Source organism: Eutrema salsugineum, unplaced genomic scaffold (assembly GCF_000478725.1).
Source record: "Eutrema salsugineum unplaced genomic scaffold, Eutsalg1_0 scaffold_3, whole genome shotgun sequence".
Taxonomy (NCBI): domain Eukaryota; kingdom Viridiplantae; phylum Streptophyta; class Magnoliopsida; order Brassicales; family Brassicaceae; genus Eutrema; species Eutrema salsugineum.
Genome location: NW_006256756.1, coordinates 6,722,195 through 6,739,150, shown reverse-complemented (window position 1 = coordinate 6,739,150; position 16,956 = coordinate 6,722,195). Strand labels below are relative to the sequence as shown.

The following is a 16,956-nucleotide window of genomic DNA, read 5'->3' as shown; positions in this document are numbered from 1 at the left end:
TGCTAGAATCATGAATTCGTTGTTTAGTATGTTGGACTTCTTCTGCGCACAGATTATGACCAACAAAACTACTGCTTGTTCATCCTCTAATGGCTCCTCTGCTTCTTCCTCCTCTGGAGTTCAAAACGTGCTGATGGAGGTTATTAGGAAGAAGGTTTCCGTGGAGAAGAAGGCACTGAGGTTTGCGCCACAGTTTGACGGACTTCATTGCTTCGAGACTATGAGTTCTTCTTAATTACATTCCACAACGATTTTGTCATTTATGTTTTGTCATTAACTCATTACGAATCTGTTACAAAAATCAGATTCAAACAAGAGTGATTGATTTGATTGTTTCGCAAGTTTCTTCGTATGCGTTTTCATTGCTTTTTCTATGCAAGAATTGTCTAATGGATAATCATCTAAACATGAAACTAGTAGCTACAAACAATTAACCAAGTTTCATAAATAATTTCGAAAAGATTTAGAAATTGTAATTTACAATTTAGACATTACTTTTTCTTCTCTTAAAAATATTTTTCAAATTTTCAGTCTCAGGTTTGTTACCTTCTTCTCGAATCGTCTCTTTCTCTCACCGTTAATATTGCAATGTCTAAAATTAGGATGAAGTTCCGGTTATGAAATATTATTGAAAAACGTCCTAAGAAGTCGCCTCGTGGATTCGACGTCCACAGTGGTGACTTTCTGTCTCTCGGGGCGCAAATTAATTGGCCACCGTGTAATAATTATCCCCACTGTATGGAGTACACCACCTCACCGGATTTGATCGCCTTGGAAACAAAAATACATTTGTGTGGGAAATCTGGATTTAGGCCTAAGACCCAGGTAAACATTTTAAACTCAGGATAGACAGTGTCATGGTAATCCGTTGAATCTCTTGGATCTCATGATCTTTTGACTCGAGCACTTTCAGAGCTCATGATATCCATTGAAGTGTTGAATCGGGTAAAACTTATATCAAAGAAAAAAAACATTATCGCTTTTAATGCTCTAGTTCTGATTTTTTAATTTTCTTTTCACAATTCCGCATTAGGTTATTTAAAATTGCAAGATTCAAGTAACTCTAAAGATTTGAATTGCATTTATCATTAGTTGTTGAGGTAGTCAGGTAGATCGTTGATCTTGATGTTTTTGCTGATGTGTTTTGTTATATACATTGAAATAAACTAGATTTTAGTTGACTAAGCACACAGATTTTGATATCTTCCTTAGACATTGTGTGTGGGATTAAATTATTAGCTCTGTAATTCTGACTGTGATGACACATAGGTGATTCAAAAAAGCATAAGTTAGAATAATTACAAGAAATAGAAACATTCTTGGTCAAACTTATCTCCAGAGGGAATATCTATATAAATGCTTAACACTTCCTCAATGTTAGTCCACAAGGACAACGCATCTTCTCTCTCTTACTGTCTTTGAGATTGAAATATGGAACTCTGTTTTCTGCTTGAAATAAAGAATCACAGAACTTCAATTTTTGTGGTACTAACTCTGGTAATAATTCTCAATGGGAATAGCAATTTCCTGGCGAGAGTCGGTGCTGAGAGGAGCAAGGTACTACAAATTTGTTAAGAAGTTCATTCTTTTTTTTTTATCAGATGATATAAACAGAAATCAATTCACTAACAAAGTTGATTAATGTTGTGGTAATCAATAGGTTCATATAGTGTATTTGGGTGAGAAACAGAATGATGATCCCGAGTTTATTACGGAATCTCATCATCATCAGATGTTATGGTCACTTCTTGGAAGGTATGTAAAAGTAGTTTCTCCATTGTTATAATGTCTCAATTTGTATACTCATCGTTGTTGCTTTTACTTAATCATTCATGTTTACAGTAAAGAGGACGCCCATGATTCATTGGTGCACAGTTTGCGACACGGCTTCTCTGGTTTTGCAGCTAAGCTTACCAAGTCCAGGCCAAGAAAATAGCCGGTATTTAGCCCTAATCTCACATTTTCTTGGCATTTCAGGAATCAGACATCTTGATTGTCTTAACAAGCTAATTTGATTTTGTTTTCTCTTTGGGCCAACAGATTTACCTGAAGTCGTTCATGTTATTGTAAGATCCATGGTTTGGAGTCTTGGCGCTGCTGACATGAAGCTGACGTGGAAAAGAAGAGTTTCGAGAAGCTGACTTGGCATGATGGGATTGGAAGATGAATGAGCATTACTTGATGTACAAGAAGGAGTCTTGTAGAAGATTCTGTGGAGATTGTGAAGATCTCAACTAAGGAAAGTAGATATTCACCACTTATCCAAGTGTGGTGGTATATATACGGGGTTAGCTCTAAGGGTTAGGGTTAGCCGTTTTAGAGATATTGAAATCAGCACAAGAAGCAAAACGGTGGAGAGTTTGGGGTTCTTGGTGAGTGATTAGGTTTTAGAGTTACACAACTGTTGTTGTGTTGGGTAGTTAGGAATTGGTCAGTATCAGTTTGTTTGGTGCAAAGTTGTATAATTCTGATTAAACAAGTCTTGAGAAGATTGTTTAAGTGATTCTTAATAAAAGGCAGATAGTTACCTTTGGAGATGGAGGTCAAGGAAAGATCCTAGGAGTAGGAAATCTTGACAAGGAAGATCAACCACAACTACTCAATGTATTCTACGTACAAGGGTTGAAGGCTAATCTGATCAGTGTGAGTCAGTTATGTGATGAAGGCCTCAAAGTAACCTTCACTCGAGTTGATTGTCAAGCAGTGGATGAGAATGGAAACATTGTTATGTTTGGAGTTCGCTCAGGTAACAATTGTTACATGTGGAGCCCGTCTGACCGGTGCCTTTCTGCAAAAGAGTCTCAACTAGATCTATGGCATAAGAGACTGGGACACATGAATGTACACGGTCTGAGTCGGCTGGTCAAAGCTAATGCTGTTAGAGGAATCCCAGAGCTTGAAGCATCGAGTGACACAGTGTGTGAAGCATGTAACAAAGGAAAACAGATCAAAGTGCAGCACAAAGCTCTGTCGGAGATAAGATCATCCAAGGTTCTGCAGTTGGTGCACATGGATCTTATGGGGCCAGTTCAAACTGAAAGTATTGGAGGAAGAAGGTACATCTTTGTACTCGTTGATGATTACTCAAGATATACCTGGGTAAGGTTTCTCAGAGAGAAATCCGAAGCTGCAGAAAGCTTTAGGATTCTGGCACTTCAGTTAAAGAATGACAAGGGCAATATCATTCAGATTCGGAGTGACCACGGAGGAGAGTTTCAAAACGAATTGTTTGAAAGTTTTTGCAACAATCAGGGGATAAGACATCAATACTCTGCTCCTCGAACTCCTCAGCAAAATGGAGTGGTTGAAAGGAAAAACAGAACATTGCAGGAAATGGCTAGGGCCATGATGCATGGCAACAATGTGGCCACAAGATTCTGGGCAGAGGCTCTAAGTACAGCGTGTTACATCATAAATCGTGTGTATGTGAAGCCTGGAACCAAGATGACACCATACGAAATCTGGAATGGGAGAACACCGAATCTCAGCTATTTCCATATCTTTGGATGTGTGTGCATAAAGATAACCTTGGGAAGTTTGATTCAAGGAGTGATGTGGGGATGTTTCTTGGATACTCCACTCATAGCAGGGCTTATCGTGTTTACAATCACAGAACCAAGATGATTGGGGATGCGATAAATGTTGTCTTCGATGATAAGAATTGTTACAGTCTTGAGGAAAAGTGTTCTGAAGAAACGTCGACTGTGAGCAACCCCCAAGAGGACTGTATCGATCTGGACGAGGAGTCTCATGAGAACAAAACTCCAACTGAGGCCGAAAGAGAGTCTGTCACAGTAGATCCACCTGCTCAAGTTCATTGGAACCACTCTCTATCCGATGTAATTGGCAACGTTCATGATGGAAGAGTAACTCGAGGGAAGAAAATAGACTTCAAGGAACTAGCAAAATTCGCTTGTTTCCTGTCGTTTAGTGAACCGAACACAGTTTTTGAGGCTCTGGAGGATGAATTCTGGGTGGCAGCTTGTCATGAAGAACTGGAGCAGTTTGAGCGTCTTGATGTTTGGGATCTTGTTCCACGACCACCAAAGGTCAATGTTGTTGGAACTAAATGGATCTTCAAAAATAAGACAGATGAAGATGGAAATGTGATTAGAAACAAGGCCAGATTGGTTGCTCAAGGATACTCACAGATTGAGGGTATCGACTTTGATGAGACATTTGCTCCAGTGGCTCGGTTAGAATCAATCAGACTCCTGTTTGGAATTGCTTGCCATCTCAGAATTAAGCTGTTTCAGATGGATGTGAAGAGCGCTTTTCTAAATGGCATTCTGCAAGAGGAAGTTTATGTGTCCCAACCAAAGGGGTTTGAAGATCCTCAGTTCCCAGATCATGTGTACAAGCTGAAGCGTGCACTGTATGGGTTGAAACAAGCGCCTAGAGCATGGTATGAACGTCTAACTGAGTTTCTGGTGAAGGCTGAGTACTCTCGGGGTAGTGTGGACAAGACCCTATTCATCAAGACAGAAGGATCTCACTTGTTAGTTGTGCAAATATATGTTGATGACATAATCTTTGGTGGAACCCATTCCAATCTGGTAGACAGATTTGTGACTACTATGACGAAGGAGTTCCAGATGAGTATGGTTGGAGAGTTGAACTACTTTCTCGGTCTGCAAGTGAAGCAGTCCAATGATGGCATCTTTGTGTCACAGAGCACATATGCTCGAAATCTTGTCAAACGGTTCGAGATGGAAACATGCAAAGTGTCCAAGACACCCATGAGCACAACCAACAAACTGCACCGAGATGAGGAAGGGCAGAAAGTGAGCGAGAAACTATATAGAGCCATGATCGGAAGTCTGCTCTATCTCACAGCAAGTCGCCCGGATTTGTGTTTGAGTGTTGGACTGTGTGCTCGGTATCAAGCCAATCCAATGCAGTCGCATCTCACAGCTGTCAAGCGTATAATCAAATACGTGATAGGTACTCTTGATTATGGGATTTTTTATTCCTCTGACACGAACACGAATCTTGCAGGATATTGCGACGCAGACTGGGCAGGGTGTTTGGATGATCGTAAGAGCACATCAGGAGGATGCTTCTTTCTGGGGAATAACATGATCTCCTGGCATAGCAAGAAACAGAACTGCGTGTCTCTTTCGACAGCAGAGGCTGAATATGTAGCACTTGGGAGCTGTTGCACACAGCTCCTATGGATGCGTCAGATGCTTGCTGATTACGGTATTCATAATGATCCCTTTCTTGTCCATTGTGATAATAAAAGTGTAATTGATCTCACCAAAAATCCAGTTCAGCACTCACACACTAAACATGTGGACATTAGGCATCACTTTGTTAGGGACTTAGTTGAGGAAAAACTTGTCATTATCAAACATGTTGCATCTGAACACCAACTTGCAGACATTTTCACCAAACCTCTTGACCTCAATGCCTTCTTGTATCTGAGAAAGGCGTTGGGTATTTGTGAACTGTAAACTCTTTTGTGTGCAATGCGATGAGTGGCTGTTACTTTAGGGTGTGTATCAATGTTTTGTTAAAACGCTTGAGAACCAGTCTTTGTTCAGGAGTATCATGGCGACCATCAGTTCGTGGGATAGAATCTCACTCTCCAACATGATTGTCACTCAGGCTGGATTGGGATGCTGCAACATTTCAAGTCTGGTTCTGATCACTGACATGATTGGATTAAGGAGCCTCTGAGGTTGAGTTTAGAGTCTGATGATCAGTGTCTACAGTAGCCATTTTCGTGTTGGGTGTGTGTGAATGCTCCTCAGATGAGGGTACGCAGCACAAATAACTGGCAATGAGGTCTGCAGAACTCACAAAATACTTATGCGATCCACTTCCTTAAAAGAAACATAACACATTCAATAAGGATCATGAACGAATCGTCTGTGTGAATGCTCCTCAGCTGAGGGTATGCAACACAAAATCTTGGAAGTGGATAAGTGCACCGAGTTTCTGCATTGACCATGCTGTATGATCATCTTTGTCTGTAGAAGAAGTAGACACTCTGATCTCATCCTCAAAGGTACTTCTCAGACAATCCAGTGCGATTTACTGTCTCACACTGACGAACTCTGTGAGAATCTGTGACAAGGACCAACAGTGTGAAAGCACCTTGGCTAAGGGACTGGCTGCACTGTTGAGGTACTCAAGTTGATCTGATCGTCATTTTTGTGTGGAATTTTCCCTTAGTCACAGTCACTTTAGTCCTTTTACACACATTGTCCGCTCTGTAAAGTATGTGAAGTGTTCTGGTGTTCATTTGTCTACAATGTTTCCAATGTACATGGGGTCCGCATCTCAGTCCTTCCTTTGTGCCAAAAATCCTATGTGTGCTACACTTGTGCTGAACTGTGTTATGGTTGTGCTGTGTTTTGATTAAATTGCCTTTGTGTTATTGGGTCTATTAGGCTTTATCGTACATCAGCATCTCACTTTTGGCCCAGTTTAGGCCTGTTTTGGTGTTTCCCGCTTGGTTATATGTGCAGGCTGACGTTTTGTGTGCCACTAAACCCTAAAGTGTGCGACGCACCCATCTCTCCTGCCGCTGCTATCCTCCGCACCTCCTCATGCCGCGCATACCAGACTTCAGGCGACCAAGCTCATGGCTTCCGCAATGGCTGCCTCTCGCCGAGAACCTGATGACGATGAGACATTGGCCTCTGCCCTTCGTCGCCGCAAGCAGCAGAAGCACACCAACAAACGCCATGGCAAAGATCATGTTGTCATCTCTGACGAAGACAACCTCAGCGATTCCTCCGATCCGGCTGCCTACTTTGAAGATCCCGCGGAGCTCTTCTCCAACCCCTTTGCTCCATCAAGTGATGAGGAGATGCTCGATGAGTTTGTCGATGATCGCGAAGGTCCACCTCACTCGTATCTGGACCAGGAGACTCGCTACCGGGCAAATCGACAAGCTGTGCTTGAGCAAGATCGCATGCAACCACATCTCACTCGTCCTCTCCAACCCAAGCGAGACAATTTCACTTCTGCTGCTGCCAAAGACAGATATGACTCTCTCTGTCTTCGTGCTTTTCATGATCAAAAATTTCTCCCTTTGGACGACTTCAAGTTGCTTAAAGTGAGGAAGATTTTGGATCGTTGTGGGTTGATTTATACTTTGCTTGATGTGGATCCCTACTGTCCCAATGTTGTCTGGGAGTTCTATGCGAATCTTCCGGATCTTGAATATCGGGCTGGCACCAACCTCATTTACATTCGTGGCCTGATGTTCGAATTCACGCCGGATGTCATTAATCACATGTTTCGTTTGGATGAGTCTCTACCCTCAGGCGAATGGGACAAAATGAACATTGATCAGGCGGTGAACATTGTCTCTGGTGGGCGCAAGCACAGATGGGAGGGGTTTGCATCTCGACATCTTCAGCCAGACTATGGCATACTTTACAAGTTGTGTTGTGGAAACTGGATTCCAACCTCTAACAAAACGACTATGGTGAAAGATCGGGTCAAGTTGGTTGCTTCTCTCATCAAGGGTCATCAGTTCAACTTTGGTCAACTTGTCTATGATCAAATCCTGGCGATTGCACGCACTCCGGACATGATGAACAACAAGTTTCTGTTTCCAAACCTCATCCATCAGCTGCTGCAGTTCCAACGGGTTATTCCAGGTCATCGTGGTGATCGCCCTATTCAAGGATTTCCTGCCCGTATGACTCTTGATCCGAAGGCTGGTAAAGGATCTGGTGATGACGAACCTGCCGCTCTTCCGACATTAGAGGCCGATCTGGACCAACTTGCTCGCTGGCTCAAAAGGATTCAACTTCGCCTTAAAGGTAAGTGTCACTATTCTCTCGGTCCTCTTTCCTCATTGGATTTTTTTTGTGCTGACCATGCCCTCAAGCAGGAGGAGAATATGAACCCACGGAGACCACGGATGTTCCTGCGGGGTCACGAAGTCAGGGGGAGTACTCGTCTGATGGCGATGATGAGGATTGAGGATTAAGGATGATATGCTGTAGGGAGATTAGATGTCTTTTGTACTTTTCTTTCTAGGAGTTTGCATGGTCTTGTGAACAATGGTTGTGATGTGTCAGTTTCGTTTTCTGATCTTTTGATGTCAGAACTTAATATCTATGCAATGCACGGGAGTTTGTCTTATCTTAAGCAGATACTGTGTTGGCATTTAGTCGTGTGTGTGTTTGTGTTTTGGATTTGCTTTAAGGTTGCTTGAGGTGACATGTTCAGACAAAAAGGGGGAGATTGTAAGATCCATGGTTTGGAGTCTTGGCGCTGCTGACATGAAGCTGACGTGGAAAAGAAGAGTTTCGAGAAGCTGACTTGGCATGATGGGATTGGAAGATGAATGAGCATTACTTGATGTACAAGAAGGAGTCTTGTAGAAGATTCTGTGGAGATTGTGAAGATCTCAACTAAGGGAAGTAGATATTCACCACTTATCCAAGTGTGGTGGTATATATACGGGGTTAGCTCTAAGGGTTAGGGTTAGCCGTTTTAGAGATATTGAAATCAGCACAAGAAGCAAAACGGTGGAGAGTTTGGGGTTCTTGGTGAGTGATTAGGTTTTAGAGTTACACAACTGTTGTTGTGTTGGGTAGTTAGGAATTGGTCAGTATCAGTTTGCTTGGTGCAAAGTTGTATAATTCTGATTAAACAAGTCTTGAGAAGATTGTTTAAGTGATTCTTAATAAAAGGCAGATAGTTACTGTAATTCCTGAGTATTTGCTTGTGTATCCATTCTACTGGTTTTACAGTTATACCTGATAGTTTCTACAAGCTGGCTACAACTCGGACTTGGGACTACTTAGATGTTTCTGCCATGGATCCAAAGAATCTTCTAAATGATGCAAATATGGGTGAACAAATCAACATCGGTGTTATCGACACAGGTATGAGTGGTTTATTTGCACACTTCTTATCACTCTTATTATTACAGTTTCCTGTTTTACTATTGATTCCTCCATGGCTCTGTTTTAGGGTCTTTATGACTAAAATGTTCTCCGTGGTTGCAGGAATATGGCCAGAATCTGAAGTCTTTAACGACAATGGGTTTGGACCGGTGCCGAGTCAGTGGAGAGGAGGATGTGAACCAGGAGAGAATTTCAGCTCCTCTCACTGCAACAAAAAGCTCATAGGAGCCAAATATTTCATCAATGGGTTTCTTGCGGAGAACGAAAGCTTCAACTCCACAGAATCACTAGACTTCATTTCCCGTAGAGCCGTTTATGACCATGGCACGACATGTAGCCACCATCGCAGGCGGTTCGTACGTGCCAAATATAAGCTACAAGGGGCTAGCAGGAGGGATTTGAGAGGTGGTGCACCACATGTTCATATAGCAGAGTACAAGACTTGTTGGTATCTTGATGATCAAGGCAAAAATGTTTGTTCAGCAGCTGACATCTTGAAAGCGATGGACGAAGCAATTCATGATGGTGTTGATATTCTTTCTCTCTCTAGGCTATGAACCTCTGTTCCCGGAAACCGATGTTCGCGATGGGATAGCTACTGGTGCATTCCACGCAGTCTTAAAGGGTATTACAGTTGTTTGTGCCGGTGGTAACGCAGGCCCAGCGGCCCAGACCGTTACAATATGTTTGGTGTTCACCAAATCTTGCAATATGAAGATGATAAGCATCATCAGATATACTATGGGAGAAAGAAGGGCCAGGTTGGAGAATTGCTTAAGGATCAAGTCTCAGGAGAAGAAAATTAAAGAGGAAAAGAGCAAAGACTTGGACGGAAGCAGAGGTTTTCTTTTATTTACTTAGTATAAATACGGGAATAGAGAATAAAGTAAGCGATATGAGCTTAGATCACGATCGTGATGAGTTTCTAAGCGATATGAGCTTAGATCGACGATCGTGATGAGATCGTCGTCTCTGTAGATGCAATTCCGATATCTTGTATTGAACATTGATTCATTTCTCTCATTCAATACAAATACTATTCAGCTATTACATTCTTGATCTTATCAAAAGAAGATTCAATCCTTTGAATTCACTCTGGTTCTTGTAACATGAAGAAGATCAATTCTCTGACTTCACTATGGTTCTTGTACTGCAGCGCATGTGAGCGTCTTCTCATCAATTCTGATCTTACAATGGCGGGAAAATCGTGTTGTGTTTTGTAAGCAAGAAGAAGAAGACCGTTGGCTCAATATTACATATTATGATTCTTTCCTTAGTTACATATTCTCGTATATTTGTGTATATTGCTTTCTATTATTTAGCCTTCTCGGCTCCTACATATATGAGTTGTAGACATTGTATTACGTACACACATAAAGAATAAAACATCTTCTTTTCTACATGGTATCAGAGCAAGGAAGATCTTGTTCCTGATTGAATTTTTTTTCTTTTCTTTTCTATGGAACCCACCGAAAACCAATCCCTGACCCTAATGAACGATCTTACTACAAAAATGGATGAAGTCATCCAAAAAGCATCTCTAACTCATATCTCTTCTGAATCTACAGGTGGTTCGATTGGAATTAAACTCAATGGGAGCAACTATGCTCTATGGTCCCAAGTTGTCGAGATGTATATCTCAGGAAAAGACAAATTGGGATATATCAATGGTGAATTGGCGCCTCCTCCAACTACATATCCATCTTACCGGAAGTGGCGTACTGAGAATGCGATTGTGAAAGGATGGTTAATAAACTCCATGGAACCATCTCTCATCGGAAATTTCATCAGATTCCCGAAGGCAAAAGAGGTATGGGATTCCCTTGCTAATACTTACTCTGATGGCACTGATACTTCTCAGATCTATGAGCTCGGTCAACGGGTCTTACAACTTAAACAAGGAGGAGGAAGTGTGGAACAATTTTACACATCGCTACAAGGGCTGTGGCGTGAAATCTATTTTCGTCGTCCAAATCCCATGGAGTGTACGGCTGATATTCAACACTACAACAAAATCGTTCAGGAAGATCGGGTCTATACTTTTCTTGCAGGTTTAGATGATACCCTCGATTCGATCCGCAGCGATGTCTTGAGAAGTGTTCCTTTTCCAACAATAGAAGAAGCATTCGCCAAAGTACGGCGAGAGGCTACAAGACAAGCGGTTATGACGAGAGGAAAAAAAGAAGACTTTTCAAGTTTGGTGATGGCTGTAAAAGGTTCTCAACAAAAAACGGCTAGCTCTTCCCATGATTTGCAACCTTTCACACCTCGCCATAATTTCACTAAGCCTAGACCAGAAGGCCTCAAGTGTACCCATTGTGGAGGGAATAAACACACCAAAGAGACGTGTTTCAAAGTTCATGGACACCCAGAAGGGTGGGCTGAATTTCAAGCAAAGAAGAAAGGTGGAGAAGGTGGATTAAAAAGATCTAATGGAGGCTCAGCTTCTTCATCAAACGGTACGGTGGCTGTCATGATTAACGAGAAAGGTGGAGACAAAATGGAGAATCCACTAACTTTAACTGCTCCAAATGATCAAAACAACAACCCAGGTAATATCGTTTCTTTTATTTTGCCAAGTCATCACAACTCTTTTGGTGAGAACCTCCATATCTCTAGTAGTGAGAACAAAGAAAATAACAAATGGATTTTAGATTCTGGAGCCACTGATCACATGACTTTTAAACTTAATGATCTTTCTGATTTTACTAAGCCAATTCGTAAGTCTATCTCTAATGCAAATGGGATTTTATACCCTGTTACAGCAGCAGGAATAGTAGCAGTTTCTCCAAATTTAAAATTGTCCAACACGTTGCTTGTCCCTTCGTTACGTCATAAACTTCTTTCAATAAGTCAACTTACAAAAGAGCTTAACTGTGCTGCCATAATGTATCCTAACTTCTGTCTCTTACAGGATATTCCTACCAAGGAGATCATTGGGCGTGGTATTGAAAGGGACGGTCTTTACTATCTTGATGATGCCCAAAACGGTCAGGTCAATACCGCCCAAGGCTCATCAACGAACCAACTTTTGTTATGGCACATGCGGTTAGGTCATCCATCATTTAGTTATATGAAATATTTATTTCCAAATTTATGCAAGGATATTTCCCTAGAAGAGCTTAAATGCAAGACATGTATTTTAGCTAAACATCATCGTTCTAGTTTTTCTTTAAATTATAATAAAGCACGTTTGCCTTTTGATTTGGTTCATTCTGACATTTGGGGTTCATCCCCTGTTTCTAGTCTACATGGACACCGTTATTTTCTTATCTTTGTTGATGACTCCACTCGTTTCACATGGTTATATTTGCTTAAACACAAATCTGAAACTTTTACCGTGTTCAAAGCTTTCCATGAAATGATACAGACACAATTCTCAAAGAAGATTAAGGTTCTCCGATCTGATAATGGCACCGAATTTGTGAACAAGGAGGTTCAAAAATTCTGCACTACCTTTGGAATCAACCATGAGACTTCATGTCCTTACACCCCGCAACAAAACGGAGTAACCGAACGGAAAAATAGACATCTCCTTGAGACAGCTCGATCTCTTCTTATTGGTGCAAATGTCACATCATGTCACTGGACAGATGCCGTAACAACAGCAGCATATCTAATAAACCGGATGCCGTCGCGGGTACTATCTTTCAATTCTCCATTATCAAAACTATGTGAATTTCATTCCTTACCATCTGTTTTAATGCTTCCGCCTAAGGTCTTTGGTTGTGTGGTGTATGTACACCTTCACAAGCATCAAAGAACCAAATTAGATCCCTGTGTTATTCGGTGTTTGTTTCTAGGTTACGGTTTTACACAAAAAGGCTATCGGTGCTTTGATCCCTCAACGCGACGCACTTATGCTATGATGGATACTACTTTTCTTGAATCTGAGATGTTCTACGCATCGTCGACTCCACGACAGGGGGAGAAATCGAGTGAAGAGACAATGAGCTGGCTACATTTTGGATGTGATACCTATAGTGACGAAATGATCCAAAATACCGTGACGGAGAACCCAACTCCAGCTGCAGAAGACCAGAATCATAACGAAATGATTCCAACCGATACTCAAGAGAGCTTACCTATTCGTGAATCATTAGACCAAGTTATTATCTCTGGTGATGACCATTCTAATGAAATGTTATTGGCTGCAGACCAAAATCAAGAAACAAGGGACATCGTTGACAATGAAGACGTGCATTCAAATGAATGTGTTGGTGGCACACAAACTGAGGTAAGTGGACAACTAAGTAATATAAATATTTCTAATGAAAAATATGTTTTACCATACAGGAGCACTAGAGGAAAACCACCTTCCAAGTATTCACCAGATGTCACAAGCAAAAAAGCCAAGTATCCAATCGCAAATTACGCATCAATATCTCCAGAAGCCGAGAATATCAAAAGATTTGAAGAGGTCTTGTCATCTACTTACATACCAGAAAGTATAAATGAAGCACTAGAAAGTGAAGAATGGACACAAGCAGTTGAAGAAGAGATGAAGTCGTGCGTGAAAAGTGATACATGGGATGTATGTATCTTACCAGAAGGAAAGAAAACGGTTGGGTGCAGATGGATCTTCACAATTAAATACAAAGCCGATGGGACGATCGAGAGGTACAAAGCACGCTTAGTGGCGAAAGGATATACACAGTCTTATGGGATTGATTACGACGAAACATTTTCTCCGGTAGCAAAGCTCACTACGGTCAGAGTCTTAATCTCCATGGCAGCTAATCTAGACTGGCCTCTACACCAATAGGACGTTAAAAATGCCTTTCTTCACGGCGAACTCGACGAAGAAGTGTACATGGATATACCTCCAGGCTACTCAACAGGATCTGAGAAGAAAATGGTGTGCAGATTAAAGAAAGCATTGTACGGACTCAAGCAGTCTCCACGTACATGGTTTGGAAAATTCTCTTCATCCATGAAGAAATACGGATACACGCAAAGCAACGCAGACCACACCTTGTTTTTGAAGCTCCAAGAAAACAAGGTAACAATTTTGATCATCTATGTTGACGATATGATAATAACAGGAGATGACTTGGAAGAAATTAAAAGACTACAGCAAGCTCTTAATGAAGATTTTGAGATGAAGAGCTTGGGAGGCTTGAAGTACTTCTTAGGCATCGAAGTTGCACGATCAAAGCAGGGAATCTTTATGTCTCAACGGAAGTATACTCTTGATCTTCTCAAGGAAGTGGGTCTTCTAGATTGTAAGCCAGCTGAAACACCGATAGTTCAGAATCACAGACTTGGCATTTATAAGGACCAGAAGCCAACTAATAAAAGAAGATATCAGAGGCTCGTGGGGAAACTTATTTATTTGTCTAACACAAGACCCGATATCGCTTATGCTGTGAGTGTAGTGAGTCAATTCATGCACAATCCAAGTGAAGACCACATGAATGCAGCTTACCGAATATTACGATACTTGAAGGGATCTCCGGGTAAAGGAATCATGTTCACAAAGAATCAGCACTTGAAAATTCATGGTTATACAGATGCAAATTGGGCAGCGGACTACAATGATAGGAAATCAACAGCAGGATATCTAACATTTGTTGGTGGGAATCTTGTGAGCTGGAAGAGTAAGAAGCAAAAAGTAGTTTCATTATCTAGCACTGAAGCTGAGTTTAGAGGGATGAATAAAGGTCTGAGGGAACTTTTGTGGCTGAGAAGACTTCTCACTGAGATCGGTTTTAACCATGAAGAGAAAATGAAGCTGTTTTGTGATAATGAGGCTGCCATCAGCATTGCTCACAATCCGGTTCAACATGATAGAACCAAACACGTAGAAGTTGACAGGAATTTCATAAGAGAGAAGTTGGACTCTGGTATCATATGTTTTCCATTTGTCAGGTCCAATGAACAACTTGCTGATATATTAACAAAAGGAGTTGATAGCAGGTTGTTCCATGAAGTTGTTTGCAAGTTGGGTATGAAGGATCCCTACATACCAACTTGAGGGGGAGTGTAAGCAAGAAGAAGAAGACCGTTGGCTCAATATTACATATTACGATTCTTTCCTTAGTTACATATTCTCGTATATTTGTGTATATTGCTTTCCATTATTTAGCCTTTTCGGCTCCTACATATATGAGTTGTAGACATTGTATTACGTACACACATAAAGAATAAAACATCTTCTTTTCTACATGTTTCACAACATCACCTTACGATACTGCTGTATCGAGAGCTGCACGTTATGTGAAGCAAGCCGGTGGTCTGGGCGTAATCATCGCAGGACAACCAGGCAGCATTCTACGACCATGTCTAGATGATTTCCCTTGTGATTCTGTCGATTACGAGCTCGGAACTGATATACTCCTCTACATACGTTCTAGTGGGTATGAAAATTTAGATCTTCACCACTTAAAATAGTAAGAAATTAAGCAAGATTTGATTTCTTTAGCTAGATTTGTGGTTTGTAGATTGCCTATTGTGAAGATACAATCTTCTAGAACACTCATCGGACAACCAGTTGGTACAAAGGTGGCAACTTTCTCATCAAGAGGGCCATTCCGATTTCAGCTGCGATACTCAAAGTATATGAGAATACTTACTTACATGTTCTTTTTTAATTTCAGACCTAGCTATTATATATACTAGATTAATATCCCGTGCATTGCACAGTATTTCATCTTTAAACAGTTAGTATTTCAAATCGTTGAACAACTAATTCATCATATTTTTTTTTCTTATATTTCTTGATTTTATTAGACTCTTTCTTATCTTTATATTTTCATAATTTGTTATCTTCATCTTCCGATTTTCTTTCTCATCTTAAACGTTTTTGTCTTTGTATTTTCCAAAATTCTTATTCATCAGATTCATGTTCTTCTTCTTTTATTCTTTATCTTTTTAATTTTTTTTATCTTTCTCTTCATCATCTTCGTCTTCTACCTCTCATTCTTCATTATTTTTTGGGTTTTTTTTTTCAGTTTTTTCTGATTTTGTTGTCTCTTATTTTTATTTATATTATATGGTGTATGCACGTCTTCATTTGTGTCATCTTATTTATGTTTTGATTTTTCTCCTATTTTTTCTATAATTTTTTTCATCATTTTTGGATTTTTTTTATCGTTGTTGTTTTCTCTAATTTTTTTTTTTAGTTTTTACTATTACTCTTTTTGAAAGATAATTTATAAATAGTATGTGAATTAATTAAATTATTAATTTTAGTTTTAGTATTAATGTTTTCTTTTTTTTCAATAAAAAATAGTTATTCAAAGTATTATAATTAATTGAGTCATTAAATTTACTTTTAATTCTTTTTGCTGATGTGGATATCATAGATGGAGAGTAAATTCTCTCTCTAATTATATAATAGATTCTTGCTTCAGAAGTTATCAATTATATAATGCAGCCGGATATAGCAGCACCAGGACTTAGCATATTGGTTGCTACAACCACCAATACCACATTAAACGACCGTGGATTCATTTTCTTGTCGGGAACATGAATGGCGACTCCACCATTTCAGGAGTTATTGCACTTTTCAAAACTTTGCACCCTGATTGGTCTCCTGCTACCTTTAGATCAGCTATTGTCACTACAGGTTCTTATCTTCTTCACACACACACAAAAAAAAAAGAAGAAGCTCCACGAGAACATAATGATCTTGATAAGTTTATTTGATTACTCTGCAGCTTGGAGAACATATCCATTTGGAGAGCAGATTTTTGCAGAAGGGTCACTTCGGAAGCTAGCTGATCCGTTTGACTATGAACACACACAAAATCAATACAGGCTACTTTTTTGGAAGCTTGACTTGGAGTGACTCTGTGCATAATGTCACTATTCCTTTATCCGTGAGAACGCTAATTCTGCCCTTCTACTACGATGAGAATTGAAAACAAAAAAAAAACTAACCATTCGTGCACCTTTTTTGTTTAACTCGTCGTGAGATTGTACTTATACTCTAATATTTGTATGTATTGAACTATTTCACCAAGTATCATAAGAGATTGGGACATAGAAACCTCTCGAGTCTCGACCTTGTCCTTTGAATGGTTCATGCACAAAGAAATTCATTCCCAAACATTTTATGGAATTTTAACAAAGC

General features: G+C 40.3%; 1 pseudogene; it reads left to right on the top strand.

Annotated features, from left to right (window-relative positions):
• Nucleotides 1-1,461: 1,461 nt before the first annotated feature.
• Nucleotides 1,462-16,671, top strand: LOC112085320 (annotated as a pseudogene).
• The last annotated feature ends 285 nt before the right edge of the window (nucleotides 16,672-16,956 follow it).